Source organism: Phalacrocorax aristotelis, chromosome 2 (genome assembly GCF_949628215.1).
Source record: "Phalacrocorax aristotelis chromosome 2, bGulAri2.1, whole genome shotgun sequence".
NCBI lineage: Eukaryota > Metazoa > Chordata > Aves > Suliformes > Phalacrocoracidae > Phalacrocorax > Phalacrocorax aristotelis.
The window spans coordinates 1,786,924-1,802,028 of NC_134277.1; the positions used below are offsets into that span (position 1 = coordinate 1,786,924).

The 15,105-nt window shown below is 48.6% G+C and overlaps 1 protein-coding gene across 1 annotated transcript in view; it reads right to left on the reverse strand.

The window, feature by feature from the left end:
• The window catches only part of PTH1R (parathyroid hormone 1 receptor), a 134,959-nt gene that overhangs the window by 76,504 nt on the left and 43,350 nt on the right, over positions 1–15,105 (reverse strand). The gene's annotated exons all lie outside the window — the stretch shown is intronic.

Here is a 15,105-nt window from a genome sequence, read left to right on the forward strand (position 1 = left end):
ACTCCTTCCCTTTTGTCTCCTCAGTTCTCTTATGCCTCTCAAAACCAACTCCCTTTTTTAGTTTTGCCTCTTGGTTCTCAAAGCCTCAGGCACTGATTTTTTAAAAGCTTTTCTAGGAATACCCTCCCTGGAGGAGGTAGTTGGAGTCCTGTCTTTTACTCAAGTATTCAGAATTGTCCTCAGACAAGACAGATGGTTGCAATCAGCTGAGCCAAGGATGCAAACAGAGCTGTCTTAACGCATATTGCTTTGTTATCCTCCCACGGTGCGAAGTACTGATAAGAAGTAAAGGGGAAAGACCTATATCAAATCATGACATTAGAGCTCTAGAAAAAGAGTACTTTTTACTTTTATTTCTCATACCAGCAGCAAAAGAGCTGTGGGTTATAAAGCACAATATGCCCCATGGGAATGTGCTTGGGGGGAGGATGCCAACAGCCTTTGCTCAGGTCCCTAAACTGCACAGAAATGGGATTCTCTCCATTTCACAGCTACCACTGTTTGTCTGAAACTAGGTCAATACCGTTAAGGCTTAGGAATGAAAGACTCCCAGTGGAGTGTCTAATTGAAAGGCATTTAAGACAACAATTAAAAGAAAGGTCTACAAGTAAACACCTGCTATTAAGTAGTAACAATTAATTCCCTATTATTAACTAGTAATACTAGGGAAAAAATTGTGGTGACTTTGGTCCATGAGTACTAATAACAGGTGTGCCTTGTCACACCTCAGCAGTCTTTAGATGCTCAAATTAGACAAAATACAGGTTCATATATAGGAATAACAAATATTGTATGTACTTGTCCAACCCTGGGCATACAAATATATTTGTTTTTCTTTCAAATCAAGCCAAAACAAGCTTTTCCTATATTGCTTGTGAAATAGTCATTAAAATGTTGCCTATAACATCGTTAAATTCCCCCCAGGTGCAGATGTAGAGTGAAAATCTTATTCTTCTTATTATTTGCCAAAAAAGTGACAAGAATCCCAATTTTTCTGACAAATGGAGAGGTAAGAAAATCAGATCTCCCCAATAAACCATGCTCTGTTTCCCCAGCAAGACTCATGCACTCCCGGTGTCAGGCTGCTCTGGCTCTCTGGCCATGCCCAAAGGCACAGCCGCGCTCCTTCGCCAAGAGTGTGCCAGAATTGCTATGTCAGGATGAAGGTTTTGGATCCAGTGGCTGATGGAAAGGTCTTGATAAGAACGTCTCTGAGCTGCTCTGCATTCGTTTCTAGTAGAGCTGTGCCCCTACTACCACCAACTGCTGGAACTGAGGCACACAGTGATACGGGCTGCTGACATCTCACTTAACTTGAAGCATCTAAAATGCAGATGTGTCCTTGGGACTTGACACTCAGGGTCCCTTTAGAAGAGAAATAAGCACCTTCAGGGAGCCGCTGTTCTGCTCTGCATTAGGACTTGGACACCAGGATGAGACGGATCATGCTCTGGACTCTGCTAGCTGTATTGGTTATGTTTCCACTGAGTGTACAAGAAGCCTGGGGTGAATTCAGCCTGAAAAAGCTAAACCATGTCCCCTCTAAGTCACAGCAGTCCCTGTTTCACTGTCTGCCACCACTGATCACACAAGTACCATGCAGCATGGCAGGGTTTGAGCCTGGACCTTTAACAACGCAGGCATCCCTCCTCTCATGACCCTCTCCCTGCCAGGGCTGGATGAAGCTCACCAGGCAGCCGTGAGCCTCTGCTGTAATGCCTGGCTTAGTGGGGTGAATCAACCTGACCAGTATGGTGCTACTGGCAATGGCAGGTGGCTCTGGGCCCTTTGCACTGTACCCATCCAGACTGGATCTGGAGACCAGTTAATAACTTCATGGAGTAGTGTGGTGGGTCAGGTCTCATCCTCTCTACAACCTCCCTGCTTCTTTCCGTGATGATTACGCTCCGGAGCCGACAGTTGGGGCCAGCTCCGCAGTGTCATTTTGCAAAGGTAACATTATTCTGCTTTCAGTAACAACAGTTGTCACTCACAGCACAGTCTGGGGGAGGGATTTCGGTTCACCTGGCTCATCTGTTTCAACCATCAGTTTTCCTTGTGTAGGTACAGCAGCTACCATCCTGGGTTGCCATCTACAAGAGATGCTTTAAGGGCAGTTTCAGTACTGCTGTCAGTAAGTGATGATAGCGTTGCCCTCATCTTTCTGAGGCTTCCAAGCTTGCAGAATAATAAAGAGAGGACAGAGCACCCTGAGCAATCAGATCCCTCTCTTGATGCCAAGTGCTTTGAGATTCAAGGAGTGAGCTGATGCCACAGTTCATCTGAGGTGACTACGCTGAATGGGGCCGTTTCGTCCCCCATCCCCTGCATCGTACCTAGCGAGCATGGCCATGGGGTGAGTTAGATCAGCAGTCTGCTCTGACGGAAAGATCTTATTTTTTTGGGAAAGGGATTGGTTATTTTCTTGTTAGAGCACAGATTCCAACAATTCAGGCTGGAAGGGACCTCAGGACCTCAACTAGGTCAAACTACTGTTCAAAGCAGGGTAAGAAAAAGATTGGATGAGCAGGCTTTGACCAGCCAGGTCTTCAAATGATCTACACTGCAAGAGCACAATGCAGAAGAAGAGGGGGTGGGCAGGGAGATAACCCCTTCAGCGTCAGCTCATGGTCATGTCCACTTAGGTGTGCTGCACCCTTCAGATGACTGACCTGGAAGAGCTGGTGTCATGGTCTAGGAAAACCAGACCCTTCTGCTACTGGGGTCCAGTTAGGGAAATCCCTTTTTCCTGCCTCAGTTTCCCCGCCGTAGGCTTGTAATGATGATACTGGCCAGCTGTATGGGGCCAGGTGGAGTTCACATAGCTGATAAATACAATATCACAAGTATGCTTGATTAATGTGTCTCCTGGCAGCAGTGTGCAGGGCTGCTGTCCCTGTTATCTGAGGAGCATGAACAAGGCTGTCACAGAGTTGAAGAAGAAGCAAAATGAAGAGCCAAAACTTGCTCCAGCCTCTGAGCCTCCCCCTCCTCTCACTTGATTTTTTCCATATTCCTCCCTAATTGCCTAACGATTTTCTTCTCACTTCTCTGCAGTTATGATCTGCCAAGGTATCAGAGGGTAAAGACTGTCAACATCTCGCTTTTTTCCTAGTCCACAACCATGAGAAAGGATGTCTTTTTATTATGAACAGAGCTCTTAGAGGTCTTATTGCTTTCCTCTGAGGTGAGCAAGTGGCAGCCTTAGATTTCAATGGGAACATCACACTGCCTAGACCTGGGCAAAGCGGACGAGCACTCAGCGGTTGGCTGAGTGCCCAGGAGGTGTTATCTGGCAAAGAAGAGTTTCTGTGTGCACGTCGTGTCTGTGTGTCTGCAAAAAAATCTCTCAAAAGCTGGAGGCTGAAATACCCTCCTGGGCACCTGAGTCAGATCTGGCCTCAGTCTGAACTCGGAGAGTGAGAGAGGGAATTTGTTACCTACAGAGCAATCAAGTACTTAAAAACCTTTGTTGCCTAAATAATGCTGGATGGTTTTAGGGTGCTGGGATAGAGAGGAGAACGCTGCTTTTACAGTGGGGCCATGGGGGCTGGTCCTCCTGGCTTGAAGTGAGGAACAAAGCCAAAACAGCCCCTTGTCCCCATTTTCAGCAGGTCCTAGCTGACTGGCACCAGCCATGGGACTGATCAAGCTGGATTTCAGTGGGAAGGAACATAATGCTATGGGGAACAGCAATGGGTAGTGTGCGGGGCTGGGAGTCAAAGTACTGGCGGTCAGGAACATACTGCTGTTACGGGTCCTTCAGAGGTGTCTGTACTGCAGTGAAAGGAGCTAAGCAGATGCAATAGTCTGTTTTCTTGGTGACTCGGTTACCCCATAGATAAAATCCTAGGGGTAGAAAAACCCTTCGTGCTCTCTGGGGGTGCCTGTCAAAGCAATAGCTCGTGCACTAAAGAATTTTGCTGTGATCTTGACCAAACCCCAACAGTTACAGCTACCCAAGATGTAGGATTTGCAAGCAGGTCATGGAAAAAAATGTAGTATAAAGCCAACTTCCCAGAGAACATGGTGACTAAGTCCTCTACACCTAAACAGGGCTCTTGCTGCTGGTCCCCCTTCTCCTCCTGTGATGGCCCAGCTGCATGTCCCAAGACCCCAGCAAGGGAGGCCCCAGTGCTGCATGTGCAGGAAACTAATACCAAAGGATTTGTCTCTCCAGGTCGAGCAATTCCAGTTTCCAAAATAAACGTCCTTGTCCTTGTCACAGGAAACACTGGGACTTTGGACTGGTCCCAGAGGGAAATGAGGTGGAGAGCAGCCCACCATCACCTGCAATAACCCCAAACTGCTGGGCTTTTTGCTAAGCTATGAACACAGTCCAAGGAAATACTTGTGAAGAGGGGACTGAAGGCTGCTGTCACCCTCAACACCCCATCCACAGTGCCAATCCTGACTTGCAGCAACTCCACTAACAACAGCCGCCTGAATCCCCAAGGCCAGCTGAGCGGTCAGATGCCAGCCAGAGCATCCTCTTTGGCATGCATGATCCAAGCCATGGAGCTGTTTTAGCAGTGAGGTCAGGTCCTGCTTAAAAGAAAGCCCAGACAAAACAAAGTCTTCTCTTTTTTGAATACGTTCATCAAACAAACTCACGGTCAGGCATTTCAAGGCCCAGCTGTTGCTGCCTGCTGGTCTTGGCTTTCAGGTGGAGGCCAGACAGTGGTGTTATCAGCTGCCTCCATCTTTTATGGATTCCCAGAGGTGGGAAGCAACCCTATTAAGATGCCACTTCAGCATGTCCCTGGCCGTACATAAAAAATCAGACTGCCTTTCTTGGTGCAACCACATGCATGTAAAGCAGCCAGGAAGCAACCTCTGTCGGGAAAGGACCCGAAACTCTGGGTGGGAGGTGAATGGCCCTGTATGTGTTGTAGGTTTACCAGCCCTGAGCTTGTCAGTCAATCCCAGCTGGAAAGGAGCATTTCCAGCTCTGCTCTACAGGATCCTGGCTCCCAGGCTTTGGACTTGCCATTGTATTTTATCCTCTGAGATTTCAGTTTCCTGATGAGATGGAATGGTTATGCCAGAGACCTATGAGGACTTCTCAAGAGACAATTTTGTATAGGCTGCTGTTTAACTCAAGGGAAGAGAAAAGGCCAGCTGGAGATGCTTTTGTGTAGCATCATCCTTGGCATGCCTCAACTGAAGCATCACCCTTGGACCACTGGAAAACTCAAGCCAGAGCTGAGGAGCATCTAGAAAGGAAGGAGGTTGATCTGGACAAAAGAGGTAAAATGATGGAGAGAGTAATTCCAGGCTGTAAAACGAAGTATGTCATGCTCGAGGATCCACTGACTTCATGGACTAGATCTTCATATAAAGGTACTACACTGAGGACATGCCCACTTCATCATCTGAATCCCCTTATATTCCACCTGCCCTTGCAGTTATGGCTCGTTCCTTGTACTTCTCAAGCCTTGAATGGCCCAATATTTCCAGCCAAATGGGAGATAAGATGTGGAGGTGACCCCAGGCTCAGGCAGCCTATAAGGGCACTTAAAGGAGTAGGGCCAGGACCTGGGAGCATGAGCGATGCCGGGCAGCCCCGGGCACTGACTGGCAGAGGCACGACCCTGCAGTGCCAGCTGTTAGCCCTGGTTCAGCTAACGAGCCACAGCTCAGCACCCGCGGCGCAGAGCACTTGCCAAGAGGCAAGACAGCCTCAGCGGGGAGTTCGGGGTGATCTTGCCTTACTAATTTCGTGTTAAACTTGGAAGACGTTCAGGCACATACATACCTTTGGAAATCTAAGCTTTCAGGGTAACTACATCTGTATCGCTGGGAGTTTGAAAAGTGAGAGCAGGTGACAGCATTTCTGCCTCAGTTTCCCCCAGCAAACCTTCTCACCTTTCCATGCTTTATCTGTTTTGACTACCTTTAAATTTTTTGTGTGTATATTTCTCACCGGGAGAGGGAGTGATGGGAGGAGAGGAAAAGACAGACTCCCGAGCAGACAGCTACAATGAGCAGTAACGAGCTGCAGAAGCATTAAGCTCTCTTCCATTGGTGTCGGGGGGAGCTCTGCTTGCAACGGGGATGAGGAAACAGCTCCTGCAGCCCTAATTGCTGCTCCTCCGCCTTCACATTGGCAAAACATCAGCCTTTTTGCTTAAGGGCTTGACTGAATTTCCAATGCAGCTGCTTCAGGCTGTACTGAGATTGATTTTTTTTTTTCTTCCCTTTTTTTTTTCTTTTTTTTTTTTCTCCTTCCAAAACATCAGCTCTTCATCTTACAGCAGGCTGCTGAGCCCTGATCAGTGATCAAACACAAGATCACACCGTGGCCTCATGCAGCCCACGAATTTTGCGAGGGAGGCAACATCTTGGCATGTCTTCCCTGCTGCAGCCTGGAGACCTGGGACACCACAAAGCCTTTAGGTCAGGCGAACCTGTTCCTTTCCGGAGCCCTGTGTGTGTTTTTCTCTCTCAGTGCCAGACATCCAGACACGTCCAGCCTCCAGTCCCAGCAATTCCCCAGCCAGCGACACACACACAGATGTAACAGAGACACAACACTGAACTGGCTTGGTGCAGCCCTCCGTTCGTCTCTCCTATGTGGGGAAGAAATCAAGTGGAAGCTAAATTCATTCTTCCCATCTTGGATGTCCATAAAGGTGCTTGGTGGGTGCTCCTGAGATGTTTCTACTGCAAATAGTCCATCCCACATCCCTCAGCCTGGTGCCCCAGTACTAGGGTTTGGGATTTACTCATGCCAGGTCACGTCTGCTGGTGGGATGCTACCGCGTACGGACCGCGGGGAGACGAGGAATTCATGCCCTGCGCACTCTGTGCCAAGGCTGTGGGCCGGGCAGGTATGGGCTGAACGCCATCTCCCCCTCTGCACTGTGTGCCAGCAGCCACAGCTGAAGGCAGAGAAAACTTGGTGGCTCAGACAGCTCGCAGCACAGCGGCAATATCTGTCCCCTCTGGGCTGCACCTCCGTGTTCCCTCCTGTGTGGGACATGCTGAGCAGCGTGTCCAGTAGCTGAGGTTGGGTACAAGTGACAGAGGGCAACGTGGGTTAGGGCACAGCAAGGACAGATGCTGGCATGGGTTTGGTCAGGAAAATAGTCCCTCAGTGGGCGTAGCTGCCATGGTGGGGGTTAAGCTGCTGTGACTATTGTGTGTCCAGAAACGCAGGTAAGTGGGATTCAAATCACCTAGGTTTAGAGGTCAGTGCAGGGAAATAAGCATTTCCTGGGTGTGAGGGATCACCCCCTGAACTAGATATCACCCAGATAAGGCCCGTTTGTCTGTGCTGGCCGTTGGCCATCCAACTGTGCCTGAGCATTTCTGCAGCCACAGGCAGGATATTGGCTACGGACATTGCCCAGGGCAGAAAGTGTTCTTCCAGCCAAGTGACAGAGATTCATGCTTAGCAGAGATGCTATGGGCTTGCATGGGTGAATCAAACTGTCTGATGCTGTTCTCTCCCCTGAGGTGCATGGGACAATCCACATTCTTGCTGCCAAACTCTTGTGCCCTTCTAAAAGAGGGTGGCTGCATCCAAACTGTCACATGGGAATGATGCCTGAAGCACAATGACTGAGCTAGGGAGAGGGATCTTTCACCCAGGTGAAAAGCATCCAAGGAACCATGGCTGGCATTTAAGGTCCGATATAGCTGTGAACCCAGGGCCAGGAACCTTTCCAGTTCATATATAACTTATAGCAGTAGTCACTGGGTCTCTCTCACTGTTTTTCCAGGCCTGAAATCAAAACTGGAGGGTCCAAAAGCAGAAAACTGTGAAAGAGAGAGTCTGGGCTAGGCTGGCTTGGTCTCTGTTGAAAATATCTTTGGTACATGGTGATTTACTCTTCACTTTAAGCTCTTCCAGCAAGATACAGGTTTAAAGCCACAGTGGAACTGAAATCTGCAGGTACCTACATGAGTGCTGAGAGACTAAATAGTGTTGTGGATCAGGTCCAGTATCTAAATGACATTGGGGACAGTCAGTACAAGCTACAGACTCCTGGCAGGAGAGGACATGCAAATTACTGTGGCTCGTGCAGGGTGTTTGGGGTGGCCAGCTGTCCGAGACGGGCTGCACACATTCCCATCGCTTCAGTGCTAGTCTGAACTCCTCAGCTGCACGTAGGCAAGCGCAAACAAACCTTCAGAGCAGGAAAGGGAGGTGGATGTGGCTGGGGGTGGGTAGCAAGGATTGGGGAGGACCTGAATTTCTGGCTTGTCAGAATCCCTCCCGAGCCCAGGACCGAAACCCAGAGCCCTGCCCCGGTGCGGTGGAGCTCTGCGGTGGGCGGCGTGGAAGAGCGTGGCCTGGTGGGATCTCCAGGGCGGCTGCAACACAGAGCACGTATTCTCTGCAGCCCTGGAGTGTGCAGCACCGCTAATAGCTCTGGAGGGGCCAGCGTGCCAGCATTCCTCGGCCGGTGCCAGGAAAGCCGTGCTGAGTACACAAGGAGTTGGCTCCCCTCCGGGATCACATTAGAGGCACTCTCAGGTCTTCCCAGCTTTTGCTGTAGTAATACATCATGCGCTTCATTGTCCACAGGAGGCTTTGCGGACAGCGCGGGATGTGAGAGGCTCGTGGGGGAGTCAACCCATGTGCCGTCGCAGTGCACCGGCCCCCTTTCCCTTCACCGCTGCTACTGAGAACATCACAGCAGATGTGCACAGGGTGGATTTGGCCCGTTGATTGAGGACCATCCTACACTAGACCGCCAGAAATGTGGTTTCTCTTCCTTGCTGTGCTGGGTGAGCTTTGCCTCTTTTCCCCACTTGTGCAGAAGGAATGAAATCCCTTCTCTGACACTGTCGTCTTTGATGGCCTTAGGCAAATCATTTAATGCCTGTGCAAGTGAAACATTTTATCTCAGTGGATTCCTGAAGGTTTTGTGAAAATTAACAGGTCTATATCTCATCTTCTGCCTCAGATGGGCCACAAAGACCATCTGCTGTAATGGAAAGGGAGATCTCATACTGAAATTACTGTGTGTACCAGAGTTTTACCCAGATGACTAACGGACTGCCTGTCACAATGCATGACAATATCACCTGTTAGCATCCTTGGGAGCAAAGGTGCCAAGCAAAAAGAGACACAGCCAACAAAGAAAGTCAGTTCAGCATGTCTTTCAAATATCTGAGACCTGAAAACACAGAGCTGGAAACAGCTCTGTGACTGCAGGAGTATAGATTTCCTTAGGACCCAAGGAGGTCCTGGGAGCATGGATCCATTCTAGGTCCTAGTCCTGGGATGGTGGGAGAAAGGCCCTGCAGGAACAGAAGAGACATTCCAGCCCACATTCAGGTTTCTGCAGATGTGACTTCACTCTTTTTTTTTCCCTGAAGGAAATCTCTCTCCATTTGTCTGGAAGACTAGATGCTTGCCCAGGACTTTTCAGATATCCAGCCGATCCATTAGACGAGGCTCATGTGTTTTGCATGTGAATAACCACCTGCTGGAGAAGACAGCAATGGGCTGATCCTGCTTGCTGTGGGTCAGTGCGATAAGCACAAGCAGCAAAATACAACCGCTCAGGCAGTCAGAGCCCTACGGGTCCTGTAGCTGCGGTGCCAGAGGTTAGCTGACACCAGCAAGCTGCTGTTCCCGGAGAGCAGCCACAGAGCACTCTCATGGCACTAAGCTTTCTAAGAAAACCAGGTTTCTCTTGACTATGTCTGTGTCCATTATATTCACCGAGACCACTGTGACAGTAAAAACCCTGCAAATCAATCTAGTTTCTATTAGCAATGAAAAAATAAATCAACCCAAACACCTGTTTTCACTTTGAAGGTGTTTTTTCTCCATAGGGGATTAGAAGTAATGTCAGTAAAAGCCTGTTGCATCGACAGCAGTCCTTCAACCAGCAATCAGGAACTTAACGAGCCTCTGCAGCATCCAGTGTGTCAGTCTGGGCTCAGGTTACTGAATATGCCCCTGCTTAATCTCATACATATCTGATGGGTGGGAATAAAATAAGGGCACTTGACAAACCCTGTGCTCTGAAGGCCGCAGAATCTTGTCCCACCTAAAGAATCACTCCATAACAACTGATTATCAGAAAAGAAAGAAAACCCGAGCTTGTTCAACAGCTTCTGGTGAGCCCAAGTTGAGGCCATAACCAAAGTGGGTGGGATGGAAGCGCCTATGGTGCATCTTATGGGTCTTTCTGCATCATGGAATGAAGGTCAAGCCCGTAAGTGGTCATATGACCCCAGGCATTGTCTAGCTGCCAACTCCACTGAAGCTCCAGCTCAAAATGACCACACTATGCCTATGTGGAACCAACCTGGAACATCTCCCAGCAGAGCAGCCTACAGCGTTAACGGGTCCAACCTGTACACCAGATGCTGCAGAAAAAAGCTCCTGGCTTGTTCCAAGGTCTCTTCCCTTCCAAAGGGCTTGGGGTAAATAAAAGCCATCCCTCAAATTCTGTGTACACTGGTAAAACCTTGGCTGATGGCTGGGTGCTGGCTCAACTTCCCCTGCAAGTGTGGCTCAGGCTCCTGCTTCCTACAGATATTGATTATTTTCCTTTCAAGGAGGATGTTGCTTCCCCTGCTTCTAGACTCAACCTCACCTGGGTGAGACCCACAGCATTTACACACTCTGGGCTAGTGTGGACAAGGATGTAGTGGCTCAATCTGCACCCCCTTGGGAGTCCTGCACATAGGCTGGCAGGGCAGCAGAAAATAGAATTTAAATAGATCATAGGGGAAAAACATATTATTACTATCATGGCCTCAACATGTCTTGCCCTCCTGGGTTTTCCCACGCTGTTCCCCAGCCCCGCTGCAGCTCCGATGTGTTGGTCTCCCTCTGAGACATCGCCATGCTCCCACCACCCACCGGTGGATGAAGACACTGAGCCAACAGGCCTATTTTCATTGAATGGCATCCTAGATCAGGAGGCTCAGCGATGCCTGGGCTTGTGTACCCTTCTTTATTGGACTAAAATGGGACACTCTTTACTTGGCAATAATGACTTGTGACAGTCAGACAGTTGCCTGGCTCGCTGGCCTCTGGGGAAGAGCACGACCCTCTCCTCTCCCTGCTCTGGGGGCAAAATGCTCTTTTTTTATTTTGCAATTTGCCAGATGCCTCACAAAAGTCTACCCAGATGGGCTGGATCAGGGGAGCATGCGGGGTGTGACGGACCCTTTGTTAACTCAGGCACTTTTCAGCCTTGCACTACAGCAAGGTCAGCCGCGACTGCCAAGGGTGTAAAGTCACTGAAGGACAGATAAGACTGGAAGCCACCAGCAGATGCTTTGGGAAAGCTGAGAGATGGATGATGTTCTGGGATAGCCATTTTCAAGAGGTGGCTACCGACCCCTCATCATTCAAAACTTTCAGGCTCCCTCCAGCCCTAACTCCCTTCCCTCCCCTCCAACTCACTTTTTGGGGTTGTTGGCCTGAAAATACTTGTTGCCTCTTCAAATGTCCAGTCCTGGATCTGACTGCAGCCCTTGGTTTCCATACCTGTCTTGTAACAACAAATTCTTTAGTCTGGTAAACCTCTGAAGGTTTCTTTATGTCTTATTTTGTCTCCCTGTTGAATTTGCTCAGAAAATCCCCTTGATCTTTTGCTATGAGACACAAGACAGATGTCTCTGGGCACCTTTTCCTCATAGGTGTGTCCAGTCTCAGCCCTAGCTGCAGATTGTGTGATGCCTTTGCTCCATGAGTCAATGCTCATTTGACCCATCTATGACCCAGATGACTGATGTCAGTGGACAGTGCTGTTCCAGACTAACCATAAACAGAGGCGAAATCAGGCTCAGGCAGGTTTCCATGAAAAGCATAAGAAGTGGGGTAAAGTAGATTATCAGAAGAAATAATACACCCTATTGTTTTAAGCCCAATAGTGTAAATATGGTGGATTTCCAGAAGCAAAATTCCCTTATCAAGTAAGCAATGGGATAAATTACACAGTAGACATATGGTGGAGCAATGGAAGTAGGCATAGATAAGGCGTTGGAGTAGGGTTTCCAAAAAGGGTGTAAGGGTCTTGGGAAACAAGCTGGTCATAGAAGTCTGGATCTCAGTAAAGCCCTCTTCCTCCTCACACCAGGGGCACCTTTGCATGGATTTCAACAAGAGCAAGTGCGGGGTTCTGCCCCTGAAGAGGAACAACCCCCCGCACCAGCACAGGCTGGGGGGGACCTGCTGGAGAGCGGCTCTGCTGAGAAGGCCCTGGGGGTGCTGGGGGGCAGCGAGGTGACCCTGAGCCAGCACCGGGCCCTTGGGGCCAAGGGGGCCAGCGGTGTCCTGGGGGGCATGGAAAGGAGCGTGGCCAGCAGGGCAAGGGAGGTTCTCCTCCCCCTCTGCTCTGCCCCAGTGAGGCCACACCTGCAGGGCTGCGGCCAGGTCTGGGCCCCCCAGTTCAAGAAGGACAGGGAGCTGCTGGAGCAAGGCCAGCGCAGAGCTGCCAAGGGGATCAGGGGCTGGAGCATCTCCCTTGGGAGGAAAGGCTGAGAGACCTGGGCTTGTTCAGCCTGGAGAAGAGAAGGTTGAGGGGGGATCTCATCAATGCTTATAAATATCTGAAGGGCGGGTGTCAGGACGATGGGGCCGGGCTCTTTTCAGCGGTGCCCAACGCCAGGCCAAGGGGCCACGGGCACAAGCTGGAACACGGGAAGCTCCACCTGAACATGAGGACAAACCCCTTCCCTGTGCGGGTGCCAGAGCAGGGGCACAGGCTGCCCAGAGAGGCTGTGGGGTCCCTTCCCTGGAGACATTCACCCCCCGCCTGGACGCGGCCCTGTGCCCCTGCTCTGGGTGTGCCTGCTCAAGCAGGGAGTGGGACAGGGTGATCTCCAGGGGTCCCTTCCAACCCCCACCAGTCTGTGAGTCCGTGAAGTGGTATGAAGAAACTGAAGCTGCTATAACAAGGGTACGCAACCTCACCTGGTGGGATGCAACATGAAAAGGAAGGTAGATATTCTGAGCTATAGGTCTTTCTAGGGCATTACAGGGATTCACAAGATGTAACTTTGAGTACCTACAGCTTGGATGTCTACATTTGAGCTCTGCACACATTTTGTAACCAATAAGGAGAAACAGGCGCTTTATAGCTATGGTTGATCAACTCTGTTTTAAATGTCTACTTTTAGGTGAACCTAAATAATGCCTCACGTACATGGACTGCATGAACAAGATGTCCATTATCAATAAGCATACAGAAAAATTACTACACTGTGGTGTCTACATGGGTCCTGTGCTGAGTGTTTCTTATATTCTTTGCATCCTCAGCCTCTTTTCTTCAAAAAAAGTCAGTAACAATATTAACATTGACATGTTCTTTCACACTCAGAAGCAATTCTGATCCCTACAAGACGGCAACTTTAGAAATAGATTCCCAAGAGAAAACCCAATCAAAAGGATGCCAAAGTATTATGTCGCTCCTAGGAGATGCAAGGCCAGTTCACAGGGAATCACTGGTTTGCATCTAGGTAAAATGCTTTAATATACATAGGACTTGCTGCCAGGACCCTGGGGTCCTCCTTTCTTTTCCCTTGCTGGTGGGACTGTGGTTTTTGGCTGTAAGGAAAAAGGCACAGAGCTAGTTGAAGAGCAATTAGTTCTGTAACAAAAGAAATCGGCACCATTAGGAATGTTGCTGTTTCTTTGTACTCTTGTAGGTTTTTTGTTAGAAAAAATAAATATACGCATCCAAATATTAGACAAATCTGTTTGCCCTGAATAGCTGACTTTTTTCCTAGGCTTAAATTTTTGCTGTGTGTGAAGGGCGAAGACAGATTTTATGCTTTTCCAGAAAAACAGAAAAAAAAAGATGTTTTCTTTTCCTTTGAAAAAAGCTTTTCAATGAACATTCCCATTTCATCAAGAAGCCTTTTTCCATTGGGACAAAAAAAATGCTGAGGGAGACATTCTGACCAGCTGCTACAATGCATCTTGCCACCTCAGTGGGGTGCTTGCAATTTTAATTAGCGGTTAGGATAGCAATGAGCTGTGCGATTCTCTGATGTGAAATGCTGGTAAATGATTATTCCAACTGCCTGTTGGATCCTAGTTTCTTCTGTTGCTTCTGTGTCTCGCTGGGGTTTAGCAGTGTCTTGAGATCTGCAAAGCCCTTTGATCACGGTGACCAAAGATGGTCTTTTGATCAGCAGCACAGCAGTGCTGAGCGTGAAGAAGAAATCAGCTAGTGAAGAGGCAGATTGCTTTTTCATGTTCTCTTCCACCTGGCAGAGCTTCTGAAATGGGGGCAGAGTAGTGTTTCCATGGTATAATGTGGTGGGGAGAAGGACCATCACTGCTGTACAGCTGGACTTGGCCATTCCTGAGCATCAAGGTCACTATGACTGAGAGTTGGCCAGCGGGTTGCATCTCACAGCCCAGAGCAGAAAGGTGGCACAACTGAGTTTGGTATGATTCAATGCACAAATGCTTTAGCTACTTTAAATGTGGAAATGACTTATTACCAAGGTAAGCAACACCTGGGCAAAAAGGGCTGAACCACATTGGAGGAAAAAAATCAAATTAATAGAGAAATAAGCACGAGAAGCAGTACATAATTATCCCAGGGTAAAACCCTAAATGCAAACAAATTCAGGTAAAGGGCAAATCCCCAAATCAGCCTGGCCCACATTACATATCCCTAGGAGTTTCAAGAGGTTCAAATACAGCAAATAATCACAGCACCCCTCCTGGCCTTAAAGAAATTACTGTTGGTTTTCTTTTTTTCATAGTAGTAGGTCATTGGTCCAATGGTACAAGGTGATGGGTGGTCCTGAAATCAAGATTAGGCCTTGAATTATTCTGTGTGAGTCTAGGTGCCTACAAATACCCAGGTTTTCCTGAAAGTAGCATGGGAAAGCATCTCTAGCCCTCCCTTCACCAGTACCAGAGCTATTTAAAAATGTTTCGCCCATGTCTGTCTGTGTTGGTGCTTAACAGAAATATGCACAGTGAAATTCTGGATTTCATCAGTAATCAATCAAGTAGTTCAAAATAGGATTAGTTTCCACTTCAGCTACAATAAAATAGAAATACTGAGCAAAAAGTCTCAACACAAACTAAATCAATCTCTTCTGGTCTAAAATGTTAATGGGGGAGGTGGAGTCTATAATTTCCTGAACAGAAAATTATAAAAG